Source organism: Triplophysa rosa, linkage group LG20 (assembly GCF_024868665.1).
Source record: "Triplophysa rosa linkage group LG20, Trosa_1v2, whole genome shotgun sequence".
In the NCBI taxonomy this organism is placed as follows: Eukaryota; Metazoa; Chordata; class Actinopteri; order Cypriniformes; family Nemacheilidae; genus Triplophysa; species Triplophysa rosa.
The window spans coordinates 9,307,930-9,327,522 of record NC_079909.1 but is presented as its reverse complement, the minus strand read 5'-3'; the positions used below and the strand labels follow the sequence as shown (position 1 = coordinate 9,327,522).

Here is a 19,593-nt window from a genome sequence, read left to right as displayed (position 1 = left end):
CTGGCAGGGTTGAGAGGATAAGACTCCCTTGCTTGCTGATGGAGTGAGAAAACAACCCCAAAAGACTGGAATGTTGAGCCCCAGTGTGCCTAATTGATTGGAATTCTGTTGACCATGTGTGTCTACACAGAGCCGGCAGAAGTAAATCGTGTTACATCCCATTCCAGGACCAGTGTCAGCCCTCGGCTTTGAACAGGCTACAGCATCTGGAACCGAAAAATTACAGTTCTCTAGAAGAAACTCCGTCATTGCTGGCATTGGCTGATGAGCACAGGTTACAGATGAGCACAAGAGAGCACAGGTTACCTACTCATGTTGTCAGGGGTACTGGAATCTTCATATAAAGAGCATTTCGGTGTGTTTGAAAATGCCCAGTGGCCATTTTGTCAGTATAAGCATTTCTTCTGGTCCATGAATTATATCATTTTGTAATTTAGGTTCACAGTGACTTAATTTCTTTTTATTCAATTTGTGTTGTATAGAAATGTTACAATAAAATATACGATAGATAGATAGATAGATAGATAGATAGATAGATAGATAGATAGATAGATAGATAGATAGATAGATAGATAGTACAGTAAATCAATGGGAGAGATTAATTTTGAGTGACAGTAAAACTGACCAATCATATAATTTTTCTAAATGGGCGCGCTTTGTTTTTGCTAACTTTCCGACATCTGGGGGAAATATTATATATATATTATTATATATTATTAGGGATATATTATACATATATATATATATATATATAACCAGACGCCGCATTGGCCGCTTTGCTCCGCTGCTGCAATACGTCAATAGCGCCGCCATATTGGTAAGGGAAACAGTGCACTAAAAGCCCACTGAACCCAATGGGAAAGCTGCGCTTTTTTGGCATTAAAAGCACAATCACGTTTACATTTCTTAACATATTTCAATGGTTTACGATATACGTATAGAGTACAACTTTACAATGTATCTAGTTGTTTCGTGTCTCGATTATAGCTACTTTAAAATTAATGGTTGTCATAAGGAAATGTGAAATCCATTATGTGTGCCTGTTATGTCTGCCGGGAGAATCCACTAGATGGCACCATGTTCAGTGATATGTTGTAGACAAGACAAGACAAGAAACAGAATAAATAACCACGTTATAGTAGTCGAGAATAAAACAGACATGTAGCTTAGAAATTGTTTCTGAGATTTATTTGAATCATCGAACAAAACACCCAAGGTAATATAGTTTAATTTACGTGTTATATAAAAACGAATGTTTTTCATGGAAATGGCTTTTTCTGTAGTAATTTTAGACGATAAAAAGATAAAAGATGTTCTTTTATTTATCCGGTAAACTCATTACAGCAGTAAAACATGATGTATGTGATATAGTAACTGTGTGCAGGTGCCAAGTCCTGTTGGAAAATGAAATCTGCATCTCCATAAAGTTGGTCAGCAGCAGGAAGCATGAAGTGCTCTAAAACTTCCTGGTATACGGCTGCGTTGACCTTGGACCTCAGAAAACACAGTGGACCAACACCAGCAGATGACATGGCACCCCAAACCATCACTGACTGTGGAAACTTTACACTGGACCTCAAGAAACGTGGATTCTGTGCCTCTCTCTTCCTCCAGACTCTGGGACCCTGATTTCCAAAGGAAATGCAAAATTTACTTTCATCAGAGAACACCTGCTTGGACACAGAGCTCTGTGAACAGCCAGCCTCTTTTGCAATGACCTTTGTGTCTTGTGCAAGGTGTCAATGGTCGCCTTTTGGACAACTGTCAAGTCAGCAGTCTTCCCCATGATTGTGTAGCCTACAGAACTAGACTGAGAGACCATTTAAAGGCCTTTGCAGGTGTTTTGAGTTAATTAGCTGATTAGAGTGTGGCACCAGGTGTCTTCAATATTGAACCTTTTCACAATATTCTAATTTTCTGAGATACTGAATTTGGGGTTTTCATTAGTTGTCAGTTATAATCATCAAAATTAAAAGAAATAAACATTTGAAATATATCAGTCTGTGTAAGGTAAAGAATGAATATAATATACAAGTTTCACTTTTTGAATGGAATTAGTTAAATAAATCAACTTTTTGATGATATTCTAATTATATGACCAGCACCTGTATATGTCTATGGGTTGTTCACCAACAGTCTCGTAAAGTGGAAAAAGCACACGAAGTTGGTTTCGCCAACCTCCAAAAAACTGCGAAAGAAGAAGAAATGCGGAAAACGTCTTTCAAAACAGCATGTGGATGAACTGTGTTATCAAGTCTCAGAAAAAAAAGAGAAAAGCTGATAAACGTTGTTCAAAACAACAGGAGGAAGACTTCGTTATCAAGTAATCTGATCATCAAATTGTAAGTTATTTATGATTTATAAGGCTGCCGTGCCTCAAATCATTCTGGTTGCTGATGTGCACATTTGTTTACACTATGTGTAACAGTTGTCTTCAGTTTGGTTTTGTCTCTGTGTTCATTATTAGTTAATTAGTCCCTCACCTGATTCTGTTCTCCCTGATTATGTTCCCTTGTTATTTAAGCCCTGTGTTTTGCCCCATTCCTTTGTCCGGTATTGATTGTGTTCCGCGTGCTTGTGTGGATTCGTTTTGTTTTAGCGCTCGTCGTGCGTATTTAGTTACGCAGTATACCGTTACAGTATGTTGCTTAACGTTAGCTTTATTTGAGACGAGTGATTTTGACTGTGGTCAGTCTTACATTTAACATATTATGCATGCATATTTGCTGTTATTGCTGTTATAACAGTGACATTTTATCAGATAAATAGTAAATTTACTACTGTCAGTTCAACTGTAACGTTACCAGTTTAAAGGGGTCATATGGCGCGAATACGTGTTTTTCTGTGTCTTTGGTGTGTTATAAGTTGCCCATGCATGTATTAGACACATAAAATTGCAAAAATTAAAGTGTCGGAACAAAAGATGCATTCTATCTAATAGCGAATGCTCACCCAGACCTGCCTGAAACGCCTCGTGTAACCACACTTCCAGAAATCTACATCAGTTCGTGGTATGATTTGACTAAGACCGGCCAAATGTGTAACCTGATGTTCCGAATATGGTAAGAGGCGTTACATTTCCGTCACATGCTTGCAGTATTAGACCAATCACTACGCACTGGTTAACTGTCCAATCATAGCACACCTCGCTTTTCAGAGCGATGAGCTTTGTAAAAAATCTGCACGTTTTAGAGAGGTGGGGCAAAGAGGAGATACAAACATGCACGGTATGTGGAAAATACAGCATTTTTTTAACCTTATATCGTGTGTACATAACAAACAATAATAATAGTTTTAGCTGTGTCATATGACCCCTTTAATATTAAGATTTATTATAATAATAGTTTATCCGGTGGTGAATCTCTGTTTACTGTCTACTAGTGTAGCACTTTCTTTGCTGAGAGCTCTCTCATAAAGTGTCGCTTTTAAACGGGCATTGTGTACGTTAGTAAGTCTGGAGTAGCATTGTAAATGTATCATGTGGTAAGTGTGATGGTATAATGATGTATTCTCACTTCTATAGGAAAGCACAGTAAGGCAAAATAACTTACTGAACTGTTGTAAGTGTGTGTGTTGCGCATGCGCAGCGAGCCAAGGCTCAAATGTCACAGTTGGCTACTGACCTAATCCCACCCCTACCCTAAACCTATCCTGCCGTTTCACAATCAAAGCTGACATAACGTTTTTTCCGTGCTGGCACCGGGTGGCAATTTTTGAATCTATGTGCACTGCACAGCTGGATCTGAGTTTTATAGCAGACGGAGAAGGGGATCGGTTTTGGATCTGTTCTTTGGCCTCGGAACGCTTGGAATAATTGCCATTTTTGAATAAATAGTATCTGTAGCCGTATCTGCCGGTTATGTGTCGTGTTTGACATTGTATAATATACAAACTATTAGGTTTTGTGGATGGGGTTGGGTTATGTGCTTTAATGCTTCTAAATTGTGTAAACAAAATAATAAACGTACACAAAACACAACGACTGAATAAATTAACAATCACACCCTACACGTCATGATGGCAAAATTACACCACAATATATAGTAGAATTTTGTCGCATCACTGGATACATTGCTCTCCACCAAAGTTAATGGGAAGGATATGCATATCGTAAAATTGGACTTTGGCGTATGCATTATACGCATTCGGAAAGCATCAAGTCGTGTTATTTATATACAGATTGATGAGATCAGGTTGGCAAATATATACTTACACACCCCTCCTCACTCTGCCTGTGGTAACAGGATGAAAAAGTTCATGAAGAAATTTGTCATTCAACAGTTTTATTCTGGACATAGTAGCCGTTTTTGGCATCTTCACATAAATAAGCTTCCCAGTTCGTTTCTGGTCATGATCACAGAAGTAGGTCAGTGATAATCTTGGTCTGGTATGACATGACTGTGCTAGACGATATCACAGACACAATGTTTATTAAAGCTGCAATCTGTAACTTTTTCCCTCTATATCGCCACCTCTGATTAAACCATAAAATTGCAGGTTACTTTACGTACTTATCTTTATGTGGGTTGAAATCAAACGACGTCATACTGATTGCCTGCAAAATTATTCCTAACAGTTCAATTATAAATGATTATTATATGCTTATGATCGCAATTGACGAAAGATTTTATTGTATGTGCTCAATAACTAATGTTTTTTTATTTATAACCAAAAAAATTCACAGATTGCAGCTTTAAAGGGTAATTCACACTGATGCAACAAATGCCAACAAACACTTGTTTATTCTAAATTATGAAGTCAGTGTTTGTTAGTATAGCGTGAATGAACCTTAATGTGTACACATCCTTTATTTGAACTGTCCCATCGAATTAGAAAATTATTTTCTAGTAAAACTTTCTAAGCTTGTGAAACGTCAAGGTCGAGCTAACAATTTCCCATGTTTTAACCAACATCTAAGCCACACATTTTACTGTCAAATGGGGTTTGAGAACTGGGAGTGACTTTTTTATCTGCAAATCTTGGTTGCTATGAAGTGACTGATCTGGCTCCCTGAGGTAATACACCCGCCACAGGATTATTGGACTAGTCAAAATGATACCACATGTAAAATGTGAAGGTCAGGAACTACTGCCAAATACTTCTCCACACATGGCCTGCTAAAACAAAAGCATCCTTTCCCCAGTCATCTCATTTTTAATCTGTACCTGTTCCTTAAACACAGTTGATCTGCTTTTAGCAGATAGCTGGTCTAAGAGCACCAGAGTAATATACAAACCAATGATGATGTCAGCTTGTTATTGACTTTCCAAGTCTGAATGACTGAGCAAAGGAGAGGGGGTGGGGTGGAATCTATTGCAGGCAATGCCCAGCCAGGCAAAAATGAGTTGACAAGCTGGTGTGGGGGATGGGTGGGATTCTGCAGAGTCTCACAGCCCCAGACATAATCTCTAACTGTAGCTGCGCTGCTTTTCTGTAGTTTACAACGCCCCATTTTTCTGATGTAAACTCAATTAGAAAGGCAAGAAGCAGCTGCCATTACGGTCAACAGGGAATAGCTACAGTATATGCCTTTATTGATGTAAATCTAGAAATAAAAAATCTAGAGGATGTATTGTTCTAGTTCTAAGGAAGATCAGAAAGAAAACATTGGTTGAAAGGGGTAAAAACTGGGTTTGAAAAAAGAAAAATTACGCAAGGTTTTTCAACAGGAAATACCATTTGGTGTCTGCCAAAACCGCAGGCCTGCCTTAGACAGTATAAATAACAGGAGGGAAGGGGTGGAGACAATTTTACATTTCTGCCCAGCCCCCACTTCACGCTGCACACACACACACACAGCTCAGCTATTACACATGCCAGCCATTCTGAGTAACTTATGACCGATAGGGGTGCAATTCTTACTGTTACATTAATGCAATACATCTTTGAAATGGTGCATGTGAGTGTTTGAGTGGATTTCACCCCCCGATGGTGTTTTGTGTAACAGCCATTTTTGAGGGTTTGAAAAGACTGCACCAACTAATATAGTAATATGATGGTGCATAATTATAATAGACTTTCAGTCATTAATTTATATAATGTGTGTGTAAAGTAGCCATTGAATATATGTATAATCATGTATAATAATATAAATAAATGTGTTAACTAATTATAACAACGATTGCATTTTTGTTGTAGTGTTTTTAAAGGAATTTAAGAACAAATTTGGTTCATTTGTAATTTAGGTTAAGGGATAGATAATAATGTATATAAACACTTTATTTTTTTATCTTTTTTGTGCATTAGCTTCCTTAAGAGGTATGGGTTTCTGAAGCCAACCGAAATGGCCATTAGTCTGTAATAGAGTCTATTATCAAAATATTGTTTTATCCTTATCTCTGTTAGTGTTTTCTCTCAGTGATAATGAACCATAGTTCCCAAAAATAATTTCTATTTGATTTCCACTTTGTTTGATTTTTTGTTAATGTGCTTATAAAAATAATTGTGCAAGTACATAAAAAATAACTGTAGAAAAGTGTAACCACAATTCACAACAGTAAGCTTTAATAAAGATTTATCATGCAGCCACTGGGTAGAATTTTGAGGGAAATGTAATTTTTATATACTGTACATACAGTATATGTTAGGCTATGTACATATTACAAGATAAGAACGTAAAGTAACCTGCAACTTTGTTTCAAACAGAGATGGCGATAAAGAGGCAAAAGTTTTATTTTTGAAGTGTCATTACAATGAATGTAATTGATTTTATTGCTCTTGGGGAAATGAAAAAGGTGATTGTTGTAAAAGTGATTCATAGTAAATACTGCTCATTGTACAGCTAACTAATCGGATGCTTCAATTGTATTGATCTTTTATGACTTTTGACATATTATTTAAACCTTTAATTTGGTTTGTGCAAGTAACCGTAACAACATTTGTTGCATTTTTTTGTATCAGCTTTCATTGCCTATTTTTCAGCCAAACACACACACACACCATTCATCAAAACAGCTTTTTAGATCCGAACACGCAGTTTATTTATAGATACTCCTGAGTAGCACACCTACACGTAGATTTGTTTAAGATTCACTAATCTTTCTTGCCGCCCACATTGTATACACTAACAGCCTATAGAACCGTAAGCGGAGCTCTGCACTACACACTGACACCCGTCCTCTCCCTGCTTTGTTCCCAACAGCTTACCAAAGAATGTCTTTTGTGCCACGCTCTGAACAATCGAGCTTGATCCGGCCTCCCTGTCTTTCTTTCCCCCTTGAATGTTGTGAAATTTATCAGTGTCCCCAGTGAGGGAAGACCAGATGGCTGCCGTGCTCTTGTTTTCAAGGCTTCGGATCCTGCTTTGTGAACTAGAGCAGCCATTAAAATCTTAGTCATGGGAGTGAGTCCCAGTATCCATCTTGTTCTTTGCAGGTTCACAGCTGGATCCATGATCTGCTAATTCATTTTCATTATGGCGGACACTTGATATGTATGTGGATGTTTTGCATGTTGGGTTTTTAGTGTACTGGACATATGGTGTACTAGTGAGCAGGATGGTTTTTGTTTTACATACAATGACATTCAATGTTGTTGTCAAATAGAAGGTAATTTTATAGAAATTAGAATAAATTGTAATAATACATAAAGGACTATTTAAAAGTAGAAATGTAGTTGGCATTTAAATGTTTGAATGTTATTGATTTCAAATTGAGACCAGCTTTTTTCCAGGAAAATTATTAGTTTGAAAAGATTTCCCCCATCCAGTAAACTTTATTCACACACAACACCATAAACAAATGTCAGGAAATTGGAGGGAAGGTGGGTCCTTCTGTTCAAGGTTCTTACACACTTCGAGGTTTGATAAGATTACAGCCAAACGGACACTAATGCTCCATTCTGAACACAATGATTTTCTAGGACACAGAGGCATAGTAAGCATTAAGTGTTATTAAGGGCAAAGAACAACATGAATGCTATTGCAGCAAAACCCATGTTACTTCTGGCCAAGTGATTAATAAAATAATTATATAATGGTGACATTTGCCATTGATTCAAAAGCCATGCCCCTCCCCCACACTGTCTATCAAATAACATTTAAGATTTCAATATTCAATAAGTATTTAGACTTCAATTTTATTTTAAGAAGCAAAAACATAAAGAATCCCTAATAAACAGTGTTTATAGTCATACAACACGTTATTATTTTGTGTTTGTTTACTTGTTTACCTTTGTTTACTTATCTTCAAATAAACACTGTAACTACAGGTGTTACTTAATAACAAACTTTTAAGTAAACTTAAAATGATCCAAAAAATTAATTCCAATTTTATCACAATTTTATCCGAATCCGGTTGTATCTTATATAAAACCCTCTCAATTTATGTAATACTCCTCCCACCGAAAGTCATTTCAGCACAGTCACGTACATTATCGAAGCGATAATACTCGCTTAAATAATACACCTATGCCTCGGCGCTGGATAAAATCCCGATTACGACGGAACAAACATGCATGTTATTGCGATGTCTGTGTTCCTCCTACAGTTTCAACAAAGCTGCAGAGACAACCGCCCAGGCCTCCCCCATTTACGCCTGGAAAGTCACCTCTCCAGTGTTTGAGTGTCTGAAGCCGTTGGCTGGTCCTGAACCGTTTGGCTCTTTCTCCACTAGCAAACAGCCTCACAATGTACCTCAATCGCTCTTAAATCTAGTTTTTAAACGTTTTTATTCCGCTCTGCGCCGATGTGAACGGGACCGGACGCTTATTTGGGAATTTATCTGACGACCTGTCACCTCAAAGCAGCTTTATAACGCTTTGTTTGGGCACTATTTCACAAAATAACCGTGGAGGAGGAAATTCCACACAAGCAGTGAAAGGCACCCCTCGCGCTCATCCGGGTTTAAAGTGAGTGTTTTTGTTCATTTTTTAAAGTTATATCGATAATACATCAGCAGTGGAGTGTTTATGTAGCACTCGGTGTTTTTATAATAATGTATAACGATTAATAATTCGGCAAGGGCATTTATTTGAGAGGATATGGCTGGGTGGGGGATGGGCAGTAGTGTGTGTGTGTGTGTGTGTGTGTGTGTGTGTGAGAGAGTGTGTGTGCGTAAATGCGTGTGCGTAAACGCGGCAACATTTCAGTGTTTGTTAGTTTTGTGTACACAAACTATAATTTCATTAGACATTTATTTATAATATTAACAGCAAGTCAATGATAAATTAGTTTACATTGTTTCTGGTGTTTTAAATGATTGGTGTATTTTATTATGATCCAAGACACCAGAGCTGTTTATTTGTCAGGTTTAGTTGTCAGTCAGTCTGAATCTAGATTTGATCAAAGTTATCTACTTAAACGCAATTTCTAGTAGTTTATGGAAGTGATACTTCCCTATACAGCACATGCACTTATTTATTTGATATACGTAATGCTGTTTAATGAATAACATCAAGTGTGAATTATAGTCGGTGTTTATTAAAAGACTGTACATGTATAACAGGAGAAGCACATGACAGTGTCATGGGCAATGCACTAACTCTGGAATAAGAGTGGGGGAGGGGAGATCAACTCGCACAGTGTTAAAGAGACAAAAAATAATTACATTTACTACATAGACTGTCAGTCACATCATTATCAAGTGAAATGTATGCCACTACAATAACCATTAAAACCCAAGATGTAATATGAATTAATAGATTTGTTTATTATGCAGTCATTCAGTGTAAAATCAATGCTGAACGTATGACTGACTGGACAGAGAATGAGAAGTAATATTGATATTTGTATCCCAGTATTTACTAGTGTTTAGCGTGCTATGGGGGATGGGCAGCACTAGAGTGAGTGTGTGTGTGTGTGCGTGTGTGTGTGTAATCTGAAGGCCATGTGTGTTGGGAAACTCCCATTGTAAGAGTCCCGCATGTAACCTACTTTACTACCACAAACCTAAAAAGTTGTTTATTTGTTTGTGGTAGGTTAGTTTAAGCAAGGTTTCGTTTTTAAAAAAGTCAAAAAGATCCCTATAACAACTATGAAGAAAATGATGACATAATCTTAATTCGTAATTTTCTTTAGATCATGAATTGGATTGTTTAAGATTTTGTAAGTGAATAATGTAATATCCAAAGTCTCCGTTGCCTTGTTTGAAATCTGCGTCTTTCTTTAAGCGGAAGAGAGGCACAGTTATGTAACTTGTGCCTGAGAGTGGCTTGGATTGGAGCAAGACGTGGGGGATGGGAGGTGCATATCTGATCTATTGCGCTTTCTGTTTTTCCCTTCCGCTCTCCCTCGTCGGGCAGAATCGCAGCGGTCCAGCCGAGGTGTTGAAACGTGACATTTGTGTGCTTGGTTGCAGTGCAGCCGCATTGACCCTGTTTTCGTAGAGCCCCAAGGTTGTGTGCTAGACATGAGATGGGCAGATGGTGGTGTGGTCTTGAAAATGCCAGCCTGGGCTTTCTTGAACAAGGCCTGCCTTATTTTTTGCAAGGTCATCGAGGAATGCTGTTGCTGTAACTGTTGTCTTGTTATGCAATGGACGTGTGCTCGATGCAGTATTAATACTGTCATTTATTATAAACGGAAACATGTATCTTAGAAAGTTGATTTTTAATTTTACGTAAAGGAACGGCTTTGTGTTTTTGGATTTTTTGTTTGTAAGACTGTGACCGTAATCTTGTTTGAACTGTAGCCTTTTTCCTGTGGTTAGCCTCACACGTGATCACATCAAATAAGTAGGGCAACTGGTAAACAAACACAAACTAGATCAAGATATTTGGGATCTTTGTGGCATTGTTTATTTCATTAACATTTGTACTAAAACGTGTGAAGACTATGCTATGTAGCTGCATTATTCAGTGTACTTTGAAAAAGAATGAAAAAATGAAAGATAATGTCCTCTGTTAGATCTGCCGCTCACTCGCTGTGTATGAAGTAACATTGTACTGCATCAGTATATATAATGCGGAATGTTAAGTATTTTTTTTGAATGTTTTATGAAATAGGTAAATATAAGATAAAGATATTGAACTCTTGTATATGTTTGACTGTAATAATAGTAGGCTATATCATCCAAAAGGCAGATACGTGGATTTAGTCTACCTTTGCACAGTTATGCAGTCTGTTCTGTGTACAGTTTTTTTTGTGTACAGTACTGATAATATGCTTTATAAGATCTAGAGCGTACATTGTTTTTTGTATGTTTCACTAGCGCATGGTTTATGAATGTTTATCAGTGTGTCTGACTGAATTTCTTTAAAATAACAAAATGTTATATTTTAATAAATGTAACATCTAGAAATACAAGCTAGCCAGTTCCTTGTTGAAATAGAAACGTGGGTGATTAAATGAGATGCAATGTACGTACTGACAATATAAACTCATTTTACAGAGATCCCCTCCCCCAGTCTGCTATTACTAAGGGTGTGCTTAACATGACAACGATGTAGTTAAAACAAAGCCTTATTTTTTTTCTTTGCGATTTTTAAATTTTTTTAAATTTTATTTTGACCTTAGGGTTGGTTGATAGACAATGCCAAATGTTTCACTTTCGTCACGTGACTCTCGCTGCTCTGTGCTGAAAACCACGTTGTAAACAAAAATGACCATGGTTAAAGGGGCATATAAGCTCGCACTGACCAGGTGTAAATAGACCCAAAGTGGCGCTCATAGTACAGCAACACATTGACGACAAAGGTGAGAGAATATTGTGCTTGGTACATTTGTTATCTTTAAACCGAACATTTAGGACTTAAGCCGGCAAAGTTTATCCTGTCTGACTTGCGCGCATCCCATAATGTTTACGTTACGTATTATGTCCAAGGGCTGAAAGCGGTCTTTGTGGCTGTTCAAACGTATGCGCGCCTATTGACAGGGCTGTACAGCCCGATATATATGTATTTACCAGTGTAGCACGCATGCGATACAGTTTGGCTGGTGCATTAAACAGAGCCTGTTGTTTGTGTGAAGTGCGTTTGTCGTTGTGCTTGTTTTTGTGACGTTAATCAATGGTGCACCTCTACTTTACTTAGTTTTAGTTTATTAAAAGACTAGTTTGCTACCATTCGCAACCTTTGACAATAGAAATGCAAATAATTGCATACCGTTGTGTAGTGTACTGAATCGTACCACTCGGTGGAAACGAGCCATAAGACAAAGTAGTTTAATGAAAGCTATATGTCTGGCTTGTCGTATGTGACTGTTGAATTTTCCATTGCGAACTAACATAGCAGACAAATGAGCTTCAGTTGTGGACGGTGTGCTTTTTTTAACACCAAGTGGCACCAAATTGAATTGCAAAAACTATGTAGTCGCACTTCAATCTCACATCATTGGTTAAGTCAGTGTTGCTGTGTTTTGCTAGACGAGACGTTCCGGCTGATGAAGTGCTTTTCAACACCAAATCTATCTGGGTTATCATGGATCAAGTTGTAAAACTGTGTGTGGGGAGAGGCAGGACACTGCTGATATCCCTTCTGTGATTGACTTCACCACGGTCAGCTTTTCTCTGTAGATGATTCCCAGAAACTGCTAGCTGTAGGGGTGTAACGATACACTCAGTCATGATACATACGGTACATATCTCGATGCTGGTTTCACGATACGCTACACGTCATGTTATTTTATTAAAAAAATAAAACTGAAATTCAAATAACATTTATTTTCAAAATATTAACAATTTCAGCAACTTTTATACAACTTAATAAAGAATTTTTACATTTTAAGGCTTAACTGAACCTTCTGTACTGCAGGTATTTAAATGAAAAATGTGCAATTTAATATTAAATTAGAATTAAGATCAGTGTCAATTTTGACAGCAAATTTTGATTTAGTTTTAGTCTTAGTCTTTCGACTAAAATGCAATTTAGTTCTAGTCATATTTTAGTCATCCCCATCATTTTAGTTTTAGTCGACAAAATCTACATTGTTTGCTATACTAAAATCTAACTGGTTTAACATTTAGTTTAACTAATTTATGTACTATAACTATAATTTATTGATGTAATTAAATGTTCCATACAAAGATTTAACTGTTTTGACATAATTTACTTGCCCTTAGAATTAAATTAAACCAGGTCATTACCTTTATTTTTCAGAAAAGTTGAGTAACTACTGGATATGCATTGTTGCAACACAGAGAATATTAGTCCATGAATGACATGACATGTACCAGTTCATTCAGTCTCATTTTGACTCAATTGACTTGTTGGTTCAGTGAAGGGAGTATTCATTCAGTACATACAACCAATGAAAAGCTTTGACAGAGCTCACACTCAAGCGCCATTGGTTCACGTATCTTTGAAGCTGCACTGTCTTTGCTTGAGACAGTAATAATGAATGAGAAATATCTGTATTACATTTCTTCATTCATGCAAATAGGGAGGCTCAGAGATGACATATTTTTGTTTCCAAAACCCGGAAGCGAGTTAGCATTTTAGGTAGAGGTGCACCGATTGACCGGCCAGAGACCGAAATCGTATGATCGGCCCGATTAATGACTGGCCGGTAAGTCTCACGTCTCGCCGATTCCAAGCTGATCTTCTGTTGCCCGTGATGCGGGCAAGAACGTCACAGCCGTCAGTACACTCAAAGCCGCAAGTAAACATGTAAACATGCGTGCGCACAGCCTCTCTTTCACGGCTCGTTTATACTATACTATACATATACTATGTATATACTATACATTATACTCGAGTCTCTACTGACTGACGTGCATCTCTCATATCCGCTGACTGCACGCGCCTGCACACGCGCCATGTACTGTACAGACAAAAAGGTGCACTGTAGTTCATCTCGCGCTGCTCCGTCTACATGGGGTATATATGCTAACAGTGATGCTATTAGCATCATGCTAAACTCTGACACATGCTAAACTCACGTTCAAGTCGTTCACTCTGTAAAACAAACGTAAATTCCATTCAACCTGATTGCTTGTCTTACGTTAAAACTGTGGTCATTTCACCTAGGTAAAATGACATTCAACACGACTTCTACTTGTTTTTAAAAATCCAAAATATAAAAAAATGAATAAATCAACCAATATATGTGATGTATATCTGATTGAGTTCTTTACTAACACAAAAAACTGCAAATACATATACATCTTTAGAGTAGAATTCACTCATAAGATTTTTAACTTTTTTATTGAAGTTGCAGCAAAAATCAACCCACTTCTTTTAATACTACAGACACAAGATAAAGACAATTAATTTTACGTTTCAGAAAAAATGAAATAAAGCAATGTTAGTTTCATAAACGGAAACAGACGAGAATAAAGTTGAAGTATTTTATTGTTATCTTAGACTTTTGTGAGATGAGTACAAAAATGAAAAAGGTAAATTAAGTGACATGTTTAGTTATATTTTATTATTTGTACTTCTTTTCAGTCACAGAGCTATTCAATTTAAGAGTTGTTTGGGAAAGAGAAGATTCTGTAATTTAATGCAGCTTGGAGAACTGCATTTAGGGAAATTTGGAGAAATTGTAATGTTCAATCATTTATTCAATGAAAATAAAAAAAATGTGTATTGAAGAAAAGTTAATATGGTTTTATATACAGTATACTGTCAATTATAGTTTGTGGATAGAAAACCGGAATCGGCAAAAATCGGAATCGGCAGGTTTCACTTGTAATAAAATTGGAAATCGGAATCAGCAAGGAAAATTGCAATCGGTGCATCTCTAATTTTAGGACTTCCGGTTCCATTGTTCCAATGTCAATGGGTTTTTGGTAAATCGCCTGTGGTAAAACACATTTTATTCTATGACATAAAACACACCAATTATAACCCGTTTGTGAAATTTTTTTTTTAAAGCCTTATTATGTCTTAAAAACGGCTGTTGCTAACAAGTTGCTAAAAGTGACTACTTCCTTTGGCGGAGCCGTTAGACGTCATCGCGCGTATAAAGCTCACAAATAATGCAACATAGGCACAAATCTCTTAAAATGTAGATGTGGATTACTCGCCAGGGAAAACATTTCTAATAAAGTTTGAAAGAGTTGTCGGAGGCTTGGTGGTGGTGATGTTGATTTAGAACGACCTTAAGTGCAGTCTGTTGATAGCATTGTGTTAGCTTTTTACTTCTGCCGATTGTATTTCGGCTTCAAAAGTAACAAATGTGGTGTCAACTTGTAAAGATTATCTTGATAGACAAAACGTGTAAGTGTCATAACCCTTTGTTAAACACAGAGCTTATTTTTTGCGATTTTCCAAAAGTCTGTGGGAAAAATGCATAGGCTTTTGATCGAGGGAACCCGTGCGCCGCTAACTTCCGGGTTGGCATACAAAAACACGTCATCTCTTTGGCTCCCTATTACATACTTTGTTTGATCTTTAGCATGGCATTCAATCTTTTAAAGTACAGTACGACTCACTTCATCACTTCTCTAATCGGAATAGCGCTGGTTTCTTTTGGCTTACTTTATATTGCATTGTTTTCACGTTATGCAGCAGCTCACGTTAGTGGATAAATTAACATTAGCATATAAAAACGTTTGTGCTTGCCTTTGAAATGAGTTTCGGGGTGACTCGCCAGCAGTCACGCTTCAAGTTTGCTGTGTTTTACCGGTGATTCTGAAGGAAAACAAGACGCTTTGTAAACCACGTGGAGACACAAATTGTGTCTTATGCTTCCCCTTCTCCCAGAGACTTCTCTCTACTACATATGTGGGATAAGCACACGTGACGCACTGGCGCAGAGTAGGTTTGAGTTAGTTTGAGTGGAATAAATGACATGTGACAAGTGATCAAGGCATATTATGCTATGTTACGTTATATTGTAAACATTCTTTGGTAACCTAGACTGCATATTTGAAACTAAATTTTTAAAATTTAAAGTATTTTGTTGTAAAATTGGTGCTCTAAATCTAAACTAGCACAAATATGAAGCAGTCAAATTTCAACCTCCTTAGATTTAAGGAGTGGTATTACTGAGGTAGAAAATGATTAAAAGTCAGGCTAAATAGTTTTATCTTGTCTGACCTCTGGCTGTTCACTTTTGTCTGTGTACACATATGTAACCGTAAGAGGAAGTAAGGTTTCTGAAAAGTGGCTTCCTCTTTTTCTTTGCCAACTGGTAACACAAGGTGTTCACCACGTTTACTCATAACTCGATATGATTTGAACGGCTCAGTTTGTCATTAATAAATAACATAATTTTACTGTGTTCTCCTCTGAACTTAGTCATAGCAACCGTGCAGTTGTCCTGCAAGTACAAATCAGCTTTCAGAGGCATGATAAAAAATCATCAAAGTTTAGTCACCGCAGACTGTCAGAAGATATTGAGTATGAATAAGGAAACTATTAATTGTTTTGACATTTAAAGCAAGATTTTGGCTTTCATTAATGATATTTTATGCTGATGCAGCCTTTCCCATACAATGCATTTACTTGGGCGGCCTGCCCAGGTATATTTATGGCCGCCCAAGTATATTTAGCGTCACATTTTTTTTATCCATCCGTGCTAATGAAAGTATCTGTGATCAAATAACTAGATGAAAAATTATAGCTCAGTCTCTTGTGTTACCAAGGCAGCGCGTGACGCATTTGCGTTTACATTCTAAAAATTTCCGTTATCAGCTCTGCGGTGGAAAATGAAACCATTTACGTACCGGCTGGCATGGATCGGCACGGAGTGGAACGATTTGGCAACGAGAACAATTCGGCCCGATGGTGGAAAAGCGCTCACTGTGATGTAGGGCTGGGTATCGTTCCAAAATTTTCGATTTCGATACCGATACCTTGACTTCGATACCGATTCTTAAACGATACCTTTTTCAATACCAATTTTTCTTTTTTTTTTAAAAAGCAAAAAGGAACAAAGTGTAACCAATGCAATACATTAGTGTTAATGGTTTTAATAAAGTTTATACAGCTTTTAGTTGGAAATTAACAGTTTGTCGTCAGTATGTGGGGCTCACAGCTGCGTAAAATCTTTAAATCAGTGCTCTGTCCTGACTGATAATGTCCCCAGCAGTAGAAAATGTATGCTCTGAGGGTGTGGATGGAGCTGGCACATCAGACAGCATCACAGGTTACTGGACTCATGAAGACAGTATAGATGGAATCATCTGTAGTGTGGATTTTTTTTCTTTTATAAAGAAGACTTTTACCGAAATGCCCATAATGGGAAACTCCAGTGGGAGTGCGTGACCGTAACTACATTTCTTAGTTCACTAAGAATGTGTCTGAATCTTCTCTGTAGTGCTAATGGCAGTCATCTCTGTCCTCCACAGCAAACAGATCTTTAAGGAAGCATTGGTCTCCTCTGTGAACAAATAAAGAAAAAATATAAAACACTGTTGAGATAAATGCAAACAAGTTAATTTTGTTTTGAAAATGAAATGGAAAAATGAGATGTCTTTAATTTGTCTTAATCAGTTACGGTCAGCCTTAAAGGGATAGTTCCCCCAAAATGAAAATTCTGTCATCATTTACTCACCCTCAGGTTGTTTGAAACCTATATTAATTTCTTTGTTCCGATGAACACAGAGAAAGATATTTGGAAGAATGTTAGCAATTTTCTGTTCTGGGACATTATCCACTACCATAGTAGGCAAACATATTCATCTTTTTGTTCCGTTGAACACAAATTTAGATATTTTGAAGATTTCAGGAAATCAAACTGTTCTGGGGCACCTTTGACTACAAATTAATTTTTCCTCCTATGGTAGTCAATGATGTCCTGTGACTGAAAATTACTAAAATTCCTCCAACTATCTTTCTCTGTGTTCATCAGAACAAAGTAATTTATACAGGTATGAAATTACATAAGGGTGAGTAAATGAAGACAGAATTTTCATTTTTGGGTGAACTATTCCTTTAAAGCTTTTGGCACTCATTTTGCTAGCTATCTATAGCCATACATCCAAACAAAATATAACGCTACGTAGGTCCCATTAACATTAAATAGGACTAACTTTAATTCAATTCAATTCAATTCAATTCAATTTTATTTATATAGCGCTTTTCACAATGTGCATTGTTCCAAAGCAGCTTTACAGGAGCAAATAAGAAAAACACAGAAAGGTAAAACACAGCACAGTGCATGGTGTTTATAGACCAAGCAAGATCATTATAATAAATAATATCTAATAAATAAATGAATAAATAAATAAATAAATAAATGCAGTCTCCCGGTGAGCAAGCCAACACTGCACTGCTCTGCTGTGGCGAGGAACCCAAACTCCAATGCTGAATAATGGAGAAAAAAAAACCTCGGGAGAAACCAGGCTCAGCCGGGAGGGCCAGATCTCCTCTGACGTGTCATGGCTGCACTCAGTGACCCCGACCAAAGCCACCGAGCAACGTCCACGAAGAACAGGGAGAGCCCACGAGCCGCGACCCAGGAAGCCCCACCCGCCGAAACCGTGCAGGTCCAACCCGGTCCCATTCCGCGATCAACAACAGACAACAGAGGAACAACCAGGGAAAAGTAGTAATGGCATAATTAACTTTATTCCTCTGTTGTCCGACATCGACCACAAAACAAGACCAACCAGACCAGATCCACACAGTCCCAACAAATGAAACGCCCCGAACCACAACCAACAAGCCCCCCCACTCCCTACAACACCCACCCAGCTACCTCCAATCAAAGTCACTGAGTGCAGCCATAACTTCAAACTGCTGTCGTGTGATGTAAGTTTAGCATTAAATACCAAGTATTGTAAATTTAGCATTTATGTGACAGGTAGTCCGTCTTTGCTCTCGGTTGGGGATGGAATTGTCTGAGCTGGGCCGGCCAGATGGTCGCCTTTTTCTTGGGTGGTGATGGAATTGCCTTGGATGGAGCTGGATGGTCAGTCAGTCCGCAGGCTCTCGCAGGAGGATGGCACGGGATTTTCCGATGTAGCTGGCGTAATCTCTAGTTGTGGATGGGCATATGACGTTCATCTGGGCCTGGCGGAATCTCTCCCTACCTCGGGATGGGCATCCCGAGGCGAGGGCAGAAACAGAAAGAGAATAATTAGCGTAGCTGCTGTTCATTAGCTATGTATTAGTGAATGCTTGGCTGAAAAGATGTGTCTTTAATCTAGATTTAAATTGGGAGAGTGTGTCTGACCCTCGAATAGTATCGGGGAGGCTATTCCAGAGTTTAGGTGCTACGTATGAGAAAGCTCTACCCCCTTTGGTGGATTTAGTTATTCTAGGTGTTATCAAAAGTCTGGAGTTTTGAGATCTTAGAGAGCGTGATGGGTTGTAGTGTGGTAGAAGCTCTGTTATGTAGGTAGGGGCTAAACCGTTTAAGGCTTTATAAGTAATTAAAAGAACTTTAAAGTCAATACGATACTTAATGGGTAACCAGTGAAGGGTTGATAACATTGGGGTTATGTGATCGTATTTTCTGGACCTGGTTAGAACTCTGGCAGCTGCATTCTGAACTAACTGTAGTTTGTTTATTGATGCTGCAGGACAACCACTAAGCAGTGCATTACAGTAGTCAAGTCTTGAGGTCACAAATGCATGAATAAGCTTCTCTGCATCAGCCACACATAAAATATTTCGCAATTTGGCAACATTTCTAAGGTGGAAGAAGGCTGTTTTTGTGACATTTGAGATGTGATTTTTAAATGACAGGTTGCTGTCTAATATAACGCCAAGGTCTTTAACTGTATTTGTTGGAGTAACAGTGCAGCCTTCAATTTGCAGGTCATA

At 37.7% G+C, this 19,593-nt stretch overlaps 1 protein-coding gene across 2 annotated transcripts in view; it reads left to right on the top strand.

Moving 5' to 3' along the window:
• Window positions 1–8,451: 8,451 nt before the first annotated feature.
• Window positions 8,452–19,593, top strand: part of tbl1xr1a (TBL1X/Y related 1a) — a 69,764-nt gene continuing 58,622 nt past the window's right edge. Inside the window, exon 1 of one of the 2 annotated variants that reach the window (XM_057361801.1) lies at window positions 8,452–8,847. The gene's annotated coding sequence lies outside the window, so the exon portion shown is untranslated. The remainder of the gene's footprint in view (window positions 8,848–19,593) is intronic. The other variant, XM_057361800.1, reaches the window with a different exon arrangement.